The sequence below is a fragment of the Physeter macrocephalus genome, chromosome 13 (genome assembly GCF_002837175.3).
Source record: "Physeter macrocephalus isolate SW-GA chromosome 13, ASM283717v5, whole genome shotgun sequence".
NCBI classification, from domain to species: Eukaryota; Metazoa; Chordata; class Mammalia; order Artiodactyla; family Physeteridae; genus Physeter; species Physeter macrocephalus.
In genome coordinates, this window is record NC_041226.1 from 49,085,329 (window position 1) to 49,105,229 (window position 19,901).

The following is a 19,901-nucleotide window of genomic DNA, read 5'->3' on the forward strand; positions in this document are numbered from 1 at the left end:
AGACACATGAAAGGATGCTCAACGTCACTAATCATTAGAGAAATGCAAATCAAAACTACAATGAGGTATCACCTCACACCAGTCAGAATGGCCATCATCAAAAAGTCTACAAACAATAAATGCTGGAGAGGGTGTGGAGTAAAGGGAACCCTCTTGCACTGTTGGTAGGAATGTAAAGCGATACAGCCACTATGGAGAACAGTATGGATGTTCCTTAAGAAACTAAAAATAGAACTACCATATGACCCAGCAATCCCACTACTGGGCACATACCCTGAGAAAATCATAATTTAAAAAGAGTCATGTACCACAATGTTTACTGCAGCTCAATTTACGATAGCCAGGACATGTTAACAACCTAAGTGTCCACCAACAGATGAATGGATAAAGAAGATGTGGCACATATATACAATGGAATATTACTCAGCCATAAAAAGGAACGAAATTGAGTTATTTGTAGTGAGGTGGATGGACCTAGAGTCTGTCATAGAGAGTGAAGTGAGTCAGAAAGAGAAAAACAAATACCGTATGCTAACACATATATATGGAATCTAAAAAAAAAAAAAAAAAAAAAAAAAAAAGGGTTCTGATGAACCTAGGGGCAGGACAAGAAAAAAGATGCAGACATAGAGAATGGACTTGAGGACATGGGGAGGGGGGAAGGGCAAGCTGGGACGAAGTGAGAGAGTGGCATGGACATATATACACTACCAAACATAAAATAGCTAGCTAGTGGGAAGCAGCCGCATAGCACAGGGAGATCAGCTCGGTGCTTTGTGTCCACCAACAGGTGTGGGATAGGAGGGTGGGAGGGAGACCCAAGAGGGAGGGTATATGGGAATATATGTATACGTATAGCTGATTTGCTTTGTTATACAGCAGAAACTAACACACCATTGTAAAGCAATTATACTCCAATAAAGATGTTAAAAATAATAATAAATAAAAAATTAGAAAAAAAAAAAAAATCACCAGAAAAGTCATGTCAAGAGAAACTACCAAAGAAAAGTTAACTGGAAGTTTTAGTAAGTCAGATTCTGCCCCTTACTCTCTCACCAAAATGCTTTGCAGTCTTAGCATCAAGCAAGTTGGAAATTTAGACTTCTACTTCTCAAATCCATTCCATTCACTTAAATGGCTTTAAAAAGCAAAACCCTGGCTGCAAAGCAATTTATTAGAAGAAAAGAATACATGATGCTTGTGCTAATGGGCCACAATAACAAATCAATGCAAGGCATTTACTTTGCCATTAAAGTATCTGAGGATACCTGTAAATTTTACTTTCTTGGCTCTTAACAAGAGGTAACACAGCCCACTGTGGCCCAGCACATGAAACAGTCAAGACGCATCCAAAGAGGGGTTTTCATTTAACGTAGGAGGGTATGGATAAGCAATGGTGACAGAAGAAAAACAACAGCATCAATCCACCCCAAACACAGTCATTCCAGGCAGCAGGCGGCCAGGAAGCAAGGGCTATAAAGCACCAAGCCCAGGACCAGGATAAACGGCGGCACGGTAAGGCCCAGGAAGGAGTCCAACGTGCAGCTGGCAAAGCAGGCATGAATAACAATAGCCAAAACCACCACCCCAAGAGCAACAGTGGATTGTACAGATGGGTAAGAAAGGCAGAGGACACAGGGACAGGAAGCATCAAGCGTGAGTGGGGCCCAACCACTTTAAAAGCTATGCTCAACCCACCGCAGGGAAGATGGGCATAGATACAGATGACGGGCCTGCTTGGGACCATGGATACAGACAAATGCAACACCTGCCTGAAGAGTGGGAAGGAAGAAGAAAGGGGCAAGCGGTTCCCACCCAGAGAAGATGTTTTTAACGGGAGTTAAGAGGTGTGGGAAGTATGGGAGAGGAAGGAAAAGAGAGAGATGGAAGGAAAAATGGAGAAAGGAATGGAGCCCAAGCTAAGATTTGAAGTGAAAACCATGGACCATATTGAAGGTACACACCAGGGCATCAGTTATGCAACATACATGTAACCCAAATTTCACTGACTGTCACTTCTTTCTGAAGCATCTGTTAGGGGATTTTTTTTTTTTCCTGTATGTTTGTTGGTAGTTTTTTAAGGCCTGCTTTTATTGCTCACTTGTCATTCTACTTACAGTAAAGATTAATAACACTGCATATGGTGTGTGATGAATAAGAAATCCAACTTATATGGCACTAGGTATAAAATTATGCAGTATATCCCTTTGAGTGTATAAGAATCCTACTTACATGAAGAGTTTCCTATGCAGAGAAAAGAAGTGAAACTTATTTGTGTATTTGTCATGCTTTGGCCTGCAGATAGGCTCAGAAAAGTAATCTGTGAAAATGAAAACTGTGTTACCCGACGATACTGTCAAACTGAAAAACATTTTTCAAAGTTACTGTAAACTTCAACTCATCCAAAATCTACTCAACCAAAAAGCCAAGATTAACATAATTTGTTTTGGCTTTAATTCTACATGTAAAAGAGGACTGGAAAAATAAAAGCCATGTCTGCTTTCTTTGGGAGGGAAGGCGGATGAAATTCAACTCAGTGGGAAAAAAATCTGCCTACTTCCCCTTCCATTGTGAGGCCTCTCAGAGAAAGGGGAAAGCAAAGATTTGGAGTTAGAAATTATTAATGATTCTTTAGATAAGCAAAAGGAGATTCAGAACTGGGCACCAGGGTCAGGGAAAGTTGTAGTGGTCTGCATAACGTAAGGGCTCAGAATTATTTTTTTAACTTACTGGGAGCCATTAAGGGACGCGAGAAGGAGGGTCAAGGTGAACGATGGGTGGCCAGGCACAAGTTGTTGGATCCTGACAAGGGAACTTTTAAAATACGGTCTAGTATTCAATTCCAAGCTTTTTTTTGTTTCTGGAGGTTCTAACTTTTCAGTTTCCCTTATCTTCATAAAGCTAATTCTACATGGTCTTCTGATAAAAAGGAAAAAGCAAGGGCAAGGGGTTGAGTGCTTGTGTGAAGAGGTACAAAGTGCCACAGGATAGCAGGTTCGAGACAGTGAGACAGAGGCAGGGCTGGGGCCAGCTGTTCCTAGCCTCTGCCCAGCCCCAGAGCCTGGGAGGGAGCTCTGACCTCCTCCCGTCGCTTTTGAAAAGGGTCCAACGAAATTCACTGGACTCTCAAAGAATAGGTTACAGCAGGTTTTGTACTCTGAGAAGACAGATTTAAAGCAATCAAAATGGTAGCTACTATATGATGCCTTTTAAAACCAGAGAACTCTGTTAGTATAAGTAGAATTGGCTGTCAATGAAAAAGAAAATTTTCAAGGTATGTATCTATGAGTCGCCTCCATCTCTTAAACAAGAATAATAAACTACTTTTCCTGTCAGCTAGTCATGGACATGCAGGGGAGGGGAGTTAAATCGCTGGCTACAAAGTGCAACTTAATTTAACAGCTTTAAAAGAAAATGTATTCTCTCCTTTAAAAATGGGTATAAAATTCAAAAATCATTAACGACAGCAACTCTTAAAAGTTGTTTTTGTCATACATAAGAGAAATGAGGAAAGACAAAACAAGAGAAAAATAAAATGAGGAAAAATAAAATAAAATACAAAGGGAGAAGAATTAAGATGACGGGTGAAAAGGAAGGAAGCCAAGAATGTACAGTGAGGAGAAGAATCGGATGAAGAGAGAGATGGAGACACAGGGGGAGAGAAAAACAAAAAGCGAAACAGAGTTAACGCAACCACTTCTTCACAAGTTTCTCAGAGCCTCAGTTTTCTCATCCATAGAACAGGTACAAAGAAATCTCTCTCATAACTTTACCATCATCATTTAAATAATATATGCAAAAATCACATACAAAAATGCATACCCATATACAGCCAAGAGTAAGAAGTGGAAGCAAAAAAGAGGAGATCTTAATATATAAAATGACCGTGAATGAAACCTGCCACTGTGAACCTGGGGGTGTTCCCAGAACCTACTCCGAAATGTTCACCGACCTCTATTCGCAGGTTTTAATGTCTTGAACTTTATTACTGATAGAGCATTCATTTCAGCCCACCAGAAAGAAAATTATTTTCCAGTATACAGGGGTGAGGGCAAATGTAGACCTTGGTCCCTCGTGGGGTCCAATACTCAGACGGAAATGAAAATGAATCCCTCAAACGAGGGCCTTGGGGTACTGTAGAACAAAATAACATTATTAGTCATCTTCTGAACAGGCCAGATTTATTTCACTCTTTCTACATACCAGACACCACACTAAGGCATTTCAGATCTTTTCTTTCAAAATGTCACAACAATCCTTTTCGGCAGGTTCTTTTATTAAGTTCATCTTACAAATGAGAAAACTGAGGCCCCAAATATAAGTCACTTGCCCAAGGTCCCAGCAATAAGGGAGAAGTTAGATTTCAAGACTAGCTTTTAAAAACTATACCAAATTTCGTGATTCTCAAGGTCCTTCTAAGTACCAGAGAAGGAACAAATTATAGCCAGGAAAGCCTTAATATAAGCATATTACAGCTTTTCTTAATTTCCCACCCAAATAGCAAGCCTAATATTGAACATAAAGTAACCCCCAATTAGACTCATTCATCTAATTTCCATTAATACTTCCTAGATTATGAGATTTCAGGTAAAGAAGACGCTTTGGGGTCCAAGTTTCTTCACCTGCAATTGAAAATGTTCCAAAGGATGGCCCCAATTCTACCAAATAATAGAAAATCACTCTGCAAACCCTCCTCGACCTTCCCAGAAATTCTAAGGCAATACTGATCTTTTTCCGGCTGAAACATGATGGACATCTCTGAATACATGTCTTCTGGAATAGTTTGAAGGAAGCACCTACCTAAACAAAGGTTCCATTAACTTCGAATTCGTAAAGTATTGTGGAAATCCAGGACATGCACTGCCATCTTTGACTTACATGAGAGCTTTGCTAAACTGTTAACCGTTAACTGAATAAGAAATGTAAGGATTGTGCTTTTTAATTTAAAAAATTAAGAAGTAAACAAGAGCTCTGTAAGCTTTGGCAGTATATAAACGCCTATACCGAACACTTTGGCTTTTTTTTTTTTTCCTTGCACTAGGGCTTGCTATTCAGAATGAAAGTGCCAGCAAAACCTTCCTCACTTGCCTGAGACTGTGGTTACCCTACTTCTAATAAACAAGGCAGCTTTCTGTCTCTGACGTCCCATATTGCTCAACGGCATTGAATCATGGCCGCTTGCACAGCCATGACCCCTGAGTGCACTCATGCTAAAGAGTGTCTGCTTCGATTCACTCCTATTGTAGGAAACTACTTATCAGAGGACACCTCTTGCTTTCTGAATTGAAAATACTTGCATCACTGAAGCTGAAAAGGAGCGAATTTCTCACGCTCAGGCTTAGTATCTCATTATCTCTAAATTTATCTCCATTTGGTTGATGTCCCTGGACTTTTTCTAAGTCTCTGAAGGGCTAGAGCTCTGTGTACACTTTTAGATCATTTCGGAAGTGGTTAAAACAGCATCCGGTAGATGATTCTCTAATCAAATATTCATTTATGCTTTTCTGAAGGATCTTTAGCGACAGAGCCCACAAGGCAGAGTTCAGAATCCAAAAATTTAAATGCAGTTCAGGTTACACAAAAAAACTGTTTCCAAGTGATCGATCTTTTTCTTAAGCGTTTAAGAAATACAACTGAACAGTATTTTCTCCCACATTGGGGCTGTTCTGAGGTCATTTACTGTCCAGCATAGTATTCAACTTGTTTTCAATATGCTGATAAATTATACATGATGCACGTCCCACTTCCTTTACTTTGCTCATAATCTCCTACAGGACTGTGCCAGCAAAAAGGGCAGCCTTTGCATTTCTGACCTTTTTGAGAAAGAAGTGGGGGGGGGGAAGAGGCAGGGAGAGAGAGAGGGAGGGAGAGAGAGAAAGAGAGAGAGAGAGAGAGAAAGAGAGAGAGGGAAGCAAGGAAGAGAGAAGGAAGGAAGGGAGGGAGGGAGGAAGGAAGGAAGGAAGGAAGGGAGGAAGGAAGGAAGGAAGGAAGGAAGGGAGAGGAAAAGGAATCTGTCTTGCTGCTCTATAAACAAAAGATTTCATCTCCAGCACCATCTTCCTTACCCAGGGCCACCTATTCTTTTGGACAATCCTGGCACCTTGATACTGAGACATCGCTTCAGATAACCTGGAAAGGCTAGAAACGCTCCCCGTCCTCCTTCTGGCTGGGCCGTTACACAAGCCCTCATGCTTCCTGGAGATGTCGGAGTCTCAGCCGGTGTGAAATGGTGATGCTGTCAGTCAGCAGGGAAATTTTCTGCTTCTGAAAACCTCTCTCTCGGAGCTTCCTCTATGCAGCACCTCCAGCTGCCTTGGAGCACCGTGTCAGTGCATGAAAATAGCTCTGGCCTGATGACTTCACTAATTCTCACAAACAGGCCAGTTGGCAGAACTCGCACGCGGTCTGCTCCTGAGGGGAAGGCAGTGTTTCTTTCCCCACCACCCCCTAATATGAATATTTCGTTTCATTTTGACTCTGGAAGAAGTCTTCTCGCTGAGGTTAGAGCCAGCACACACCTAACGCCAATATTTCCAAATGCTGTAAGGAGGCCTGAAGGAGAAGAGCCAACCGATAGCCAACGTGAAACATCCAGAGGCTATTAGTATTTTTTACGCTAAACTTTAAGAACATCAAAACTGCTTGGGAAACCAACCTTATATAACATGTTCTCATTTCATTCATTTCAGGGCCAAATAGCTTCCTGAAGAACATTTGCAATAGCTAATAATCACCCACATTTTTTAAAGTCCGATTTCTCATGTTTACTCCTTTTCTACAAATAAGAAGGCTGACACGGTATCAAAGTAAGAATTAATTACCACTACACCTAATCAGCCGAAGCTGACTAAGGGCCTCTGAAGGCATTTTTTGCCATCACAGCAAGCTTTAGTGGTGAATGCTCAAATGGATTTTGAAATTTAAAAAAAAAAAAAAAAAATACAAGGCATTTCATGCAGTGAAAAAGGTGTTCTTTTGTATTAGATTACCAAATTTTCTTTTATTGTTTATAATTTTCCCTTATAGAGTTTTTCACTTCCCTTTGCAGTAAGAGAATATTCTAAGAGAAAAGTAGGACTGTCTGACATTCCGGTACCATAACTCAGTGCTGTGTCCGCACTGAACTTTGATTCCAAAAGAGAGCATTTATATTAACTGTTTCAGTGCCCTATAGACACAAGATCTATGCCCAGAGGAAAAGTTCCCATGTGAGTCTATGGACACAGAAGACGGTTCCTCTAAAAGGGGTGCAATAACTGTTCCCAAAAGAGAGAAAAGCAGTAACATTCTACTCCCACCATCCCTCAGTTCCGCACCCTGTCTGTCACAGTTACCAAGAGCATCTAAACAGTACTGCCATCTTGCAACCATGATGGTGGGAAACCACCCTTCTCCACCATATCCAAGCAAAACATTGCAAAGGAATCTTGAGGAAACACATGGGCACATAGATAACAATGAATTATCTAAATGTATTTTATCATATAATTTGTTCATTCCATAAATATATGCTGAGTATGTGGCATGTGGCAAGGGCTATCTATGTACTGCCTGCAAAGAGGAATACTGCCTTCAAGGCTTTCACTCACTCAACCCTTTTAGTTAGGCATTAAAGAGCCAGGTAGCCTTAACAAGATGAGACAGATTGCTGCAACATTTTCTTTATGTTCATGCAAGGATTTAGAAAATGTGGTTTTGACAGTACATCCAAGGAAGCGTTGGATTCCCTTAATTATAAAACCAGGGGCCATTATTGGGCATAGTTCAGAAAAATAACCGTGAAATTAGAGTTATCATGTCTCTCTCCCACAGAAGCTAAAAAACAAAGATACAACAGAGATTCTGAATGCAGAAAGGTCAGTTATAAATGTCATTATAGATGGAATAACTCACACAATGATGGGACAGGCTAAGTAGTTTCAGATAGTGGCTGCACTAACCATCATATTTTAGAACCATAAAAGACTGCAGCTAGATCTAGTAAAAATCTCGCCTAAATCGTGCCTAGTAAGGTTGTGTGAGTTACACAGTCATGCAGGTGTTACCATTTTGGAATCATCATAAATTTTATTTATCCTGTGTTTTTCCAATTATACTACTCTGATTCTCACACACACACACTTACTTTACACTACTATGTGTCGGAATCCTATACAAAGATACATATGCACACATACGTATCATGCTTGCCTGCCCCGATTCTTACACACACACACGACTCTGTGTCTGATTCACACACACACACACAAACACATTGTACCACTGTGCTGGACTCATATATACACATACACACATATACATTACACTACTCTATTTGACTCTTACACATTTGATTCATACGCACACACACATACACATATGTGCACCAATCACACTACTGTTTGATCTGTACATACAACTTACTCATAGGTATCATACTACTTTGTGCCATACACACATACACACCTTACAATACTGTGTATGTTACTTATATTCACACACTTACATATTGACATATAGACAGACACACTAAAATTTAAAGCAGTAAACCATGTTCTTATTCAAAATACATATTTTTCAATGTGAGACGTTCAAATGTGAAACAGACACTCATGTAATGATTTCAAAGTTACTGTAACTGATACTATCTCGTAATTTACCTGGACCCTATTTACCTCTATAGGAGTTCCTAACTTGAAAGGAAGAGACATATCTAGGTAAATATGATGACGTGGAAATTCCCTGAGCCCATACCTACCCATTTGCATGAAGACTTTTGTTTCTTGGCTGGAGGATGAGGATATTCGTATTGTCTGTGTTGTAGTTATCCATCACATGGGGTAAGGAATGGATATGCACAGCAACCAGCAACAGAGAACAGTATTATATGTACCTGCTTCAAGACAAATTCCCAGTTTCTAAGCCATAAAGCAGTGTTAGGAGTGACATGAAGGAAGCACATAATCAACATGGCTTAGGACCCCAGCTACCTGAAGGGACATTCTCCCTTCTGTTCAAGGACTGACAATCTAGAGAGCTCTGAATGATGTCTCTAGACATACAGAATTAGGATGCTTTCTTACAAGACTTACAACCAGCAAGGATGAGGCTCTCTCAGGGATTTTGGGAAAAGAGGATGTGAGCAAGCAAGAGACCAAAATAGAGAAGAGACTCTTCATGGTAACCAGCGGATGGAATAACTCATCAGTACCGATAAGATGTCCCTGGGCACCCAGACACAGAAGGATTAGGGGACGCTTTAAATGAGACTTGCAGTGCTACAGGAGCAGGTAGGTGCATCAACAGGAAACGTGAGCTGCTGTGGATGATACGGTCCATCCACATCCACACTCCAGTAAGGCCAGTGGACACAGAGGCGATACTGAGAAGGTGAGACTTACGTAAAGAGGAAATGGAAACGCCTGTGTGTGGGGGTTTTAGACCGTACTCTATCATTCTCAAAAAGTCTACTGAAGCAGATGGTGAATATCCGGAACACTTGCTTTCTCAAGCTACTTGCTCTAATAGTCTAGCATGCTCTTCTTTATCCATAAATAATTTTCCTTTATTACGAAACACAGCCATTTCCAACTCATATATACATTATACTGAAAGAGCCTGTACAGTCAACTATCAGGTCCTACCTTTATGATCCTTTTAGAGAACAGTCTCAGAGTTTTCAATAAGATAGTGAAAAGAAAACACCAAGAATAATGGTAATGCAATATGAGGGTACACCTCTGGGTGACAGGCAGGAGAGTTTCACCTAACATTGAAAATCAAAGACGGGGAAGGAGTCCTGCCAAAACAGAGATTATCATACAAAGTCAGTCAGAAAGAGAAAGACAAATACCCCATGATATCACTTATATGTGAAATCTAAAATATGACACAAATGAAATTATCTACGAAACAGAAACAGACTCACAGACATAGAAAACAGACTTGTGGTTGCCAAGGAGGAGGAGGCAAGTTTGGGATTAGCAGATACAAAGCAGTGTATATAGGTTGGATAAACAACAAGGTCCTACTGTGTAGCACAGGGAACTATATCCAATATCCTGTGATAAACCAAAGTGGAAAAGAATATATATATATATATCTTATATATATATATAAGATATATATATGTATAACTGTACCGTTTTGCTGTAGAGCAGAAATTAACACAACATTGTAAGTCATCTATACTTCAATAAAATTTTTTTTAAAAAAAGCATCATCACTCCAGACTTGGAAGACAGCTATAACAGGTCACTAGCCAACTCTTAAAAATGGGGCATTATTCCTAAAAGGGAAACACGCAGCTTAAAGAAAATAAACCTAGGTACTTTGAAGACCATTTTAAAGACCTTATCCATAGCTCAAGATAAACATCTGCCAAGAATCGAAACGATCAGGCCCTGAGTAGAGGCTTAGGGTACAGGGACAGGGTTGGAGGCGACGTATATAGCTAACTGCTTTTCAAAAACCGAAATGAGAGCCCTATCAAGGAATACAGGGAAACCCTCAAAGATTAGAGGGTCAAGGACAAACCACTAATCAGGCCTGCCAAGAAAGAATTTGACAGTAACCTTACAAAGTCCTCCAAAGCCAATAAAAAAAAAATGTTGCTTAAAAAGATAAAACCCCAGGGAGTAAAGTAAGATTTTCGGCAAAGCATGTACTTTGGATGAGAGACAGAGAGAGAGAAACTGAGTAACTGTTTCCTTGGTCTTTATTGGGAAAAGTATTAAGAATATTGCAAACACCAACTCATCTTTTGAAACAGATAGGCTTGCAGGACTTCATCAAAGAGTCATTAGCTCGAAGGCGGGTCTAAACCTAGTTATTAAACGAGATGTAACAAAAATGCGATTGGCATTATCACAGAGTTAAAGATTCAAAGTGGAATTTGTCAACTGTCGGCTCAAATGTAAAATTCTAGTTACGACAGGCCACTGGACGGAAGGATGCAGCTGCTAACGAGGATGACGAAGCAGAGTTTTCAAAATGAAGGCCTTTTCAATAGTGAAGAAAACACGTTGAGGGACAAAACCGAACAGGAATTGATGGTAGAATATTGCTGAGCGCTCATTCTACTTGAGAGCAACCAACAGACTGGAACAAACCAGAGAGCAGTTTTAAAAATTACATTTTGCCATGGTTAAAGCAGGAGACAGATGACAGAGAAGCAGACGTACAAACGTGAGGACGTCCGGGAGGCAGGTGCTCACCGCGGTCTTATTTAACATTTTTATAAATGACGTAGAGGAGAGAGTGCACACGAAAGCAGGGACGTTTCCATCCAGCTCTCTTAGTTACCAAAATGCCAAGTAACAAAGATAACATCTTTCAGCATCAATCTGACAAACACGGTAGAATGCTTTTAACCAGCTTCCACTTAACCAACTGCCCAGATGAACCAATGATCTCCACTCCCTTTGTAAATCATATTGACTGATGCACCTGGAATGCTCCCAACCAGCAGCCTCCTCCCTGAGCAGAGCAAGGGCCTCTGCTGCCATCAGCTGAGCCATATCTGCAGCAAGAGTAGTTTTGATCCTAAACCTGGTCAAGCAGTTATACTTGATTATAGATTTTTTTTTTTTTTTTTTTTTTTTTTTTTTTTTTTTTTTTTGTGGTATGCGGGCCTTCCTCTGCCGCGGCTTCTCCCGTTGCGCAGCACGAGCACAGGCTCCGGACGCGCAGGCTCAGCGGCCATGGCTCACGGGCCCAGCCGCTCCGCGGCACGTGGGATCCTCCCAGACCGGGGCGCGAACCCGGTTCCCCTGCATGGGCAGGCGGACGCGCAACCACTGCGCCACCAGGGAAGCCCTATACTTGATTAGAATAATGTGATTTTTATTCAACGATATATTACTTAAAGCAGTGAAATTGGAGTACGAAAAGCAGCACAGTATCTGTTTCTATGAAAAATACGTTGAATGCTTTCAAGATTTTCAAAGACTAGACCGTAATAAAGTACTAATTTTTAAAGCTGCCATTGAACAAGGCATGTGCAATCATAATTGTACAATGAGAAAAATAAATCAAAAAGATCTTCAAAAGTGTCTCTAAGGTTTTTAGTTTCACTCTAAAAATAAACAAATTGGAAATAACAGATAATCCACTATCGGTTTTGCTACGAAAGATAACACTGAGTCCCATCTGTGAATTGAAACGGGAAGAAAAAGTCTTGGCCTTCTATCAAAGGGTTGCCCAAAAATGCATCTGTAAGTTTTACGTTTAAAATATTTAAGATATGTATACATCATTTTTACGTTTCTCTATCTGCATGACTTTCCTGACTAACTGACCCACTATTGATTCTTACTTCTTTTGTGGAGAAAGCTCTACCGTGCTTATTGGGGTGCCTACTATGTGCCAGGCAGTATAACACGGACCGTGAATACACGGAGAAGAAGGTTTCAGCCCTTCAATAAGTCACAATTTAATGAGGCAGACGGATGTGCTAACAAAGAATAGCTATCCGTTATACCAAGCACTGAAAATAAACATGAAGTGTCGAAAAGAAAAGAACCGAGTCCGAAGAGCAGTAAGGTGAGTTGATAGCATCAGCGAGGCTATAGCTGTGTGAGCTCAGGCCCATGCAGACAGAGCCCGTGTGCCAAAGCAGAGCCGCATTAGGAAGCACCACAGGTCCCAGACACCGAAAGTTCCCGAACTGTGGAAAGGTTGGAAAGGGAGGGTGGGAGCCTCGTCACGAGGGACCAAGTTATTTAAGTTTCAGACTACAAATCATGGGGACTCACTGTATGTTAATCAAAAGAATAACACCAGCATACTCGTATGTTAGCAAAGTATCTTTCCAGTTTAGCAAATGGATGGCGGTAATACACAAAGAGACCAGCTATGACACTAGGTTATGAAAACAGCCTATTAAAAAAAAATAAAACAACAGAAGGACAATATTGAGGAGGTAAAATCAGCCTGATTTGGTGACTGATGAGAGATATAAGTGGTGAAGTCAAGTATGGCTCCCAGGTTTATTTAGGGATGGAAGTAGCACCTGGTGATCAAAGAGTCATTAATAAAAACAGGAATCTGCAAAGCAGAAATAGAGACACGGACGTATGGATATGGGGGGGAGCGGGGGGATGAACTGGGAGAATGGGATTGACATATATACACTATTAAGTAGGAAACAGATAACTACTCAGAACCTACTGCATGGCACAGGGAACTCTACTCAGTGCTCTGTGGTGACCCAAATGGGAAGATAATCCCAAAGAAGAGGGGATATATGTATACACGTAGCTGATTCACTGTGCTGTACAGCAGAAACTAACACAACGTTGTAAAGCAACTATACTGCAATAAAAATTAATTTTTAAAAATAAATAAGAACAGGAAATGCAGGATTCTAAAGGAACAAATAAAGCATGTAGCTGTGGACATGATGAGCCTGAAATGCTACTATATAACCAGAAGGAGATATTTAATTAAAAGCTGGCAAGAAATAACTGGACAGTTATTCCAAATTCCAACTCCAGAGGCAAGAAGGAAAAGATAAACCCATACAGGAGTCTTAGAAGTAACAGTCGGAAAGGAAGAAGCAAGAGCTTGGGACTGATATGGGAGCCAACGGAAGGGAATTAAAGAAGCAAGCAATCAGCCACATCAACTGCAAAAGCAAGGTCAAATAAGATCACTATGACACCACTGTATTTAGCAGTTACGAGACCATTAGCAAAGGAAGTTTGAGCTTGGTAGCAGGTACGCGAGCTCAAGGGTCTTTGAGTTGGCGTGTGAACATCAAGAAGTGGAAAAGAGCTCTTTTAAGAAACATTCCTTCAACTGAAGTGAAAGAGAAAGCGAAGGTACTTCTTAGAGAATGGAACAACATAAAGGAAGAAGCTGTTTTTTTTTTAAGATGATATAACCTGAGAGATTTTCATAAACGGAGGAGGAGATGAAAACAGTCATGGGAGACAAGGTGAGGGGCCCAACTTCACAAAAGCCAGGAAGGACCCAGATTCTAAGAGGACCGACGTCAGGACACCCCCAATTCAAAGAACTCGCCTGTCTCAGAACGGGAAAGAAGGAACGGTAGAGAACTAGGCTGTGGTAAGCCCACAAACTGATCAAGTGAAAAGCTGAGACAGTTATTCACACAGAGACCTACTGTCTCGGTGACACAGACATTACCTACGAGGGTGCGAGTGGCATTGTTTGGGAAAAAGGAATGAGAAAGGAAGGCAACGAAGCCTTAAACGCCCCCTGTGCGCAACGCAGGGGCCCTCCTGAGACTCTGGAAGTGGGTCTGTAACATTTCCCCGATAATTCATTTCATGAGGAGAAAGGAAAAATCAGTTTTAGATGTTTATAGCATCATGGGTGGCAAGTTATAAATAAACTTAGGAAATGTACCCAAAGGCACTATGACCAACTCGAAGGTGTCTCTCTAGGACACTCTTAACTCGCGAAAATATTTTTAAAATTTAAACATGACCCAAATAGAACTAAAAATAAAGCATACAACATTACCCTTACAGAGCTGTGATGCTCTTCATTGTGTTAACCACCACACCTTACTAAATAATGCATGTTAAAGGCGATACCTACTCACAATTTAATGATCATGAGAATGTGGGAGGGCCAAATAAAAATAACGTGGTGTCTTGGTCTAGAAACAGAAGCCAAATAATCTATGGAATCATACCTGCCTCATGGTTTGATTTTATAACACAACCTGTCCGTCTAATCCTGACCACAATACACTCAGGTCTACCTCATTAAAACCTGAGAGAAATATACATGATATTCAGGAAAGAAAAAGTCATTATTTTGTAAGGCAGGCAGTAAACCTACATAAAATGATTCCTTAATCTGTGAGACTAAATTTTATTAAGTTAAAAAAAATAATAATGATTAGAAAACTAAAGCGGATTCAACGGAACCAAGCAGTAGTTTAAAGAAATTACGATGTCAGTGGACTATTTTAAAGGGGCAACCCAGAAACATGACCCTCCTTGACTGGCCATGAGTCTGACCCTATACAATGATTTTTATTTTAAATCGATGCCAACGGAAAAGAATGAGAAATTCTACATGTGTTACCAGAAAAATGTAAAACACAATGTAATCTAATAACATTTCCTAATCTTCCTTCCCCCTGGAACAAGTAGGCAATATCTCATAGACACTCAGATCACAAAAGTACAGAAAGCAGGGACAGTATTCAAACCTCCTTTTGAACCCTTAAGTTACTGCCACAAAAAAAAAAAAATTTTTACCTGAAAATACAAAGTTATCTGGAAATAAAACAAATGAAAGCAGATCTATGCCACTTACCTTCTCCCCAAATTATATTCCACCTTTATTATTACTTAACTGTTTGCATATTATCATGCATTTCTTTTGTCCCTGTGAGTACTTAACGGAGTGTCTGCTATATGGTAGATACTCACTAAAAAGAAAAATTAATGAAAGCATGATTATGATAAAAAATAATGAAAGCATGATTATTTTTTTAAATGTATGAACGGGTCTTCCCTGGTGGCGCAGTGGTTAGGAATCCACCTGCCAGTGCAGGGGACATGGGTATGATCCCCGGTCCGGAAGATCCCACATGCCGCGGAGCAACTAAGCCTGTGCACCACAACTACCGAGCCTGCGCCCTAGAGCCCGCGAGCCACAACTACTGAGCCCACGTGCCACAACTACTGAAGCTCGCGCGTCTAGAGCCCATGCTCTGCAACAAGAGAAGCCACCGCAATGAGAAGCCCGCGCACCACAACAAAGAGTATCCCCTGCTCGCAGCAACGAAGACCCAATGCAGCCAAAAATAAATAAATAAATTTATTTTTAAAATTTAAAAATAAAACGTATGAATGAATTCTTGCCAACTCCTGATCTATACCATTTCAAAGATCGCTACAGAAGAAATATAAATTATATAAAAGATTACTCCCCTTAACAATCTACGAGAAAAAAAAATAACATATGTAAAAACAGCACACAATCACTACAACGTAAGCTACAATTTTTGAAACTTTCTTCTTAAATTAACCAGCATTTGTGTTTTACACTCCTCTGGCATTACTAACGATTATCTAGCTGATATGACCATGTACTTAACTGATTATTTCTTGTTTTTCTGCTTGTTTGTTTTTTGCTTACAGATACTGGTCCTATGATTTTAAAATACGAGATTTTTTTTAAAGGAGTCAGTTACCATGAATCGGGGGGGTGGAAGAGAGGAATTACACGCAGTAATGTTGACCTCTGCACTTCCGCAAACCTTTCTAAGACTTTTTTGAGGCATAGGAAGTTCCAGATCCTGCTCAGCGTTGCTTAAGGAAATGCTTTGTTTAGGCTGTTTTTAGAGAAAACAGTCAATAACTATGCTTGCTCCTCTGAATGCAGCTGCACCAGCTGCTGACTCAATGACACTGAAATTAGGAAGCTTTGTCTGAATGGTGGCCACACAGAAGCTCCTTTGGTATACATCTAGCTCCCCAACAAACAAAAGTCTTTAAGAGGCACATGCCAATCCACACATGTCCAGGGAATAAATTCCTTGCGAAACAAAACAAACAAGTCAAACAGCCCCAATAAAAAGTGTTTGAGTTGAGGGGGGGGAATGCGGTGTGAGGGGAAAAAAACCTCAACAACTAAATATTTCATTTACAAAGTAAAAGCGGAATGTATTTGTTAAAATATTTTCCTAAAGACATGGGATACGCTATGACTCTAAATATTATTACTCACTGTTGCATATATAAATTTAATAATGCCAATAGTGGCAGCAAAGACTCGACGAGGAGGAAAGCCTTGTTAAACCTTGCAGTCTTTTCTTTCTGCCCCTGTGTTATATTTCCATCAGGAGCACCACAGCAAGATACAAAAGCCAGCAACACACACCCACTTACTCTTATTCAGAAGGTATCTGCTATATGCTGAAAGGCTGGAAAAGCTAAAAATAACTGAGTTTTTAAAAAAATATCACTGCTTTAAAAAAAAAAAACAAAACAAACTATCGCCCCATCTGCTTGTTTTCTCACCCTTAAATATATGTGTGTGTGTGTGTGTGTGTGTGTGTGTGTGTGTGTGTGTGCGCGCGCGCGCGCACGCGCGCTGGGCTCACGTGCACACACGTGGACATTTTACTATTTTGCTCTAAGCTCTCTTTTTTTCCGTAAGTAAAGTCAACGCTAACATAGTCCAGCAGCTGTAGGGAAGCACAGGAGAGACGATCAATCAACCCAGTCGGAACGTATAGACTCCTACAGAAACACACCATGCCTCCTCCTCCCCTGCTCTCAGAAAAAGAAAATGTGCCGTGGGGCTGAACGGAAGCCTGGCTTCTAAGACCAAGTCCTCCAGGGACAGACTTCTCTCGTTTACCATCCCTAGGTCCGTGTTCCCACTGAGCTTCCCCCAAGCCCAGGTGCCGGCAGGACCCAAGTGTTCGTGATACATGGAGAAGTGAGACCTAAATTACTCACCCTAACCCACTCTATCCTGATGACTCAAAAGCCCAGGTACCGGCAGGACCCAAGTGTTCGTGATACATGGAGAAGTGAGACCTAAATTACTCACCCTAACCCACTCTATCCTGATGACTCAAGCCTGGCTAGATGTGGGGTATATCCCTGAGCAGACAAATGAGGAAATGACAAACAATGCCTGGAATGTTCCTGATTATCAAAAAGGCACAATTTCTACAAAGGATCTGAGGCGCTGCACAGCGACACGCCAGGAGGGCTCAGCTGTGATTCTGTTCAACTCAACAAATACTTATTATGCATCTTTTGCCAACTCAGATGTAAGAAGGACACTCCAAATTGTATTTATATCCTCAGGGTATAAGAGAGCGCTGGAACAGACAGCAGGCACTTAATAAATGTCCAAGGAAAGAAGAAAAGAAGGAAGGAACTTCTACAGGGCAGGCATTTGCTAAGCACGGAGGCTGCAAAGACCAACGGTACGGCAAAGGAGCTTCAGAGGTGCTGCCTAGTGACTTACTCAGGGTTCCCTCTCCTGCTTTCTAATCTAGCCTTGATTTAATCAGTTCTTTTTCTTAGGCTTCAAACAGACAAAGGGTAAAAATAGCTTCAAATAATGTTTCTGACGGCAAGAGTCTCAAACAGGTTTTTAATACTGGCCATACAGGAGAATCATATAGGAAACTTAAAATTGGCCAGCTCCTGGCACTTGGGTCCCATGCTGAATTAAATTATCAATTAAATTACAATCTCTGAGGAGTAGATAAAGGTGCTAGTGTTTTTAAATACTCATGTGATCCTAATCTGCATGAGATTGAGAACGGCTGCCTGATAAACAATGCTACATAAAATGTTCTGCCTGCGATCCACTGTGAACTTGATAAGCTAAGACAGAAATCTAACCATGTGTATGTTTATAGCTCCTCCAGCAATATATGAAAGTCATTTGTTTAAGCAAACATCGTTCACTTCACCTTCCTGACCAAAAACTTACAAAAACAGGAATAGAGAAACACTAAGTCACTGATATAACCAAAAAAAAAAAAAAAAAAAATTTTTTTAAAGTTTTTCAGCTCAGCACACTGGCACACAATGTCTCTAAACAGCTGAGAAATAATTACAATATAATTAAAGGTTTTCAAACTTACGATTCTGACATTAATTTAAAGATTATTTTGTTAAAATTGCCTATACTTTTTCTTTTAAAGCAGATCTATTCATAACAGCCAAAAACCGAAAACCACCTGAAGGTCCCTGAACACTTCTACTTTTAAAAGTAGGTATTCTATGTTCTAAAATTGATTGTGGTTATTGCTGTACAACTCTGTGAATATGCTAAAAACCACTGAGTTGTATCCTTTAAATGGGTGAATTATATGGTCTGTGAATTATATCTCAAGAAAGCTGTTAAAAAAGAGAAGTTTTTTAAGGTTTATTTTCTTAGTTACGTTAAAAATGAGTCTTTTCATAGTTGTATACAGACTATAGGTATTCCACAAAATATTAGTAGTTTCTTTTTCATATTCTCCTAAAACCACAGGTACATTCCATACTGGAAGAATTTTGGCTTCAACAGCTTTTCAGACTCACAGCCTACAGCAAAAATTTTTAACTATAAAAATTAACATTAAAATACTGAGATAAATGATATAATTAGGGAGGGAGCAGGGAACAAAGCGTGATGAATTTATTAGTGAATCATTAAGGGTGATGTGGTGGAAATGAAATGGTCCTAAGAATCAGAAGTCCTAAATCCTAGCTCTGACTAGGACGAGTACTCTTGGACAAATTACTCAAAATTTCCTTAAAAATTATACATCAGAAATTCCTTGTAAGAATAAGCTAAAGCAATATTTAAGAAACCATTAGAAAATTGTTTGATGCTTAAAAAAAGAGTGTTGAAATTATTTTGGCTTTCTTACAAAAAGAGAGAGGACAGAGTTCAGAGAGAGACTGGAACTTTCTCCAAGAACCTTTCAAACTTTGTTCTCCACCCCCTTTTTCCTGTAGCATCACTTAAACTACTTAAGTTTTTCTTGTCTATGTATCTTCTCATCTCTAAAAGAGAGACGTATGTCTTTTAAGAGGTTTTTGAACTATAAATTAAGTCCTCTGCTCTGGAAAGTAAGTGCAGCTGATGAAACAAACTAGGGGCTGACTTCCTTCATCTGCCTTTTGGACCTAGGACAATACCGTGTGTTTTTATAATAGTGCAATTATATACTGCAAGTGGGTTTTGTGTGTTTGTTTTGTGGTTTTCTGACAAGAGTCCAGACAGCTATGGGAAAGGGAAAGAGCTGGAAGGAACATTATTATTAAAAACGCTTGTCATTCAGAAATAGAAGACACAAGTATATGGAAATGTTTCTACAAACTTTTTCAAGCATTACTGAAAACTTTTATAAGGCATAATTATAAATGGTCCTAAATGTAATATTATTTAATTGAATCTTCAACTCTGGTAAGGAT

General features: G+C 40.0%; 1 protein-coding gene across 25 annotated transcripts in view; it reads right to left on the bottom strand.

Annotated features, from left to right (window-relative positions):
- The window catches only part of KLF12 (KLF transcription factor 12), a 589,904-nt gene that overhangs the window by 379,778 nt on the left and 190,225 nt on the right, over window positions 1-19,901 (bottom strand). The window contains exon 1 of one of the 25 annotated variants that reach the window (XM_028497476.2): window positions 6,066-6,202. The exons of the other annotated variants lie outside the window; for them this stretch is intronic. The gene's annotated coding sequence lies outside the window, so the exon portion shown is untranslated. Of the gene's footprint in view, window positions 1-6,065; window positions 6,203-19,901 lie in introns of those variants that run through there. 25 annotated transcript variants of the gene reach the window in all.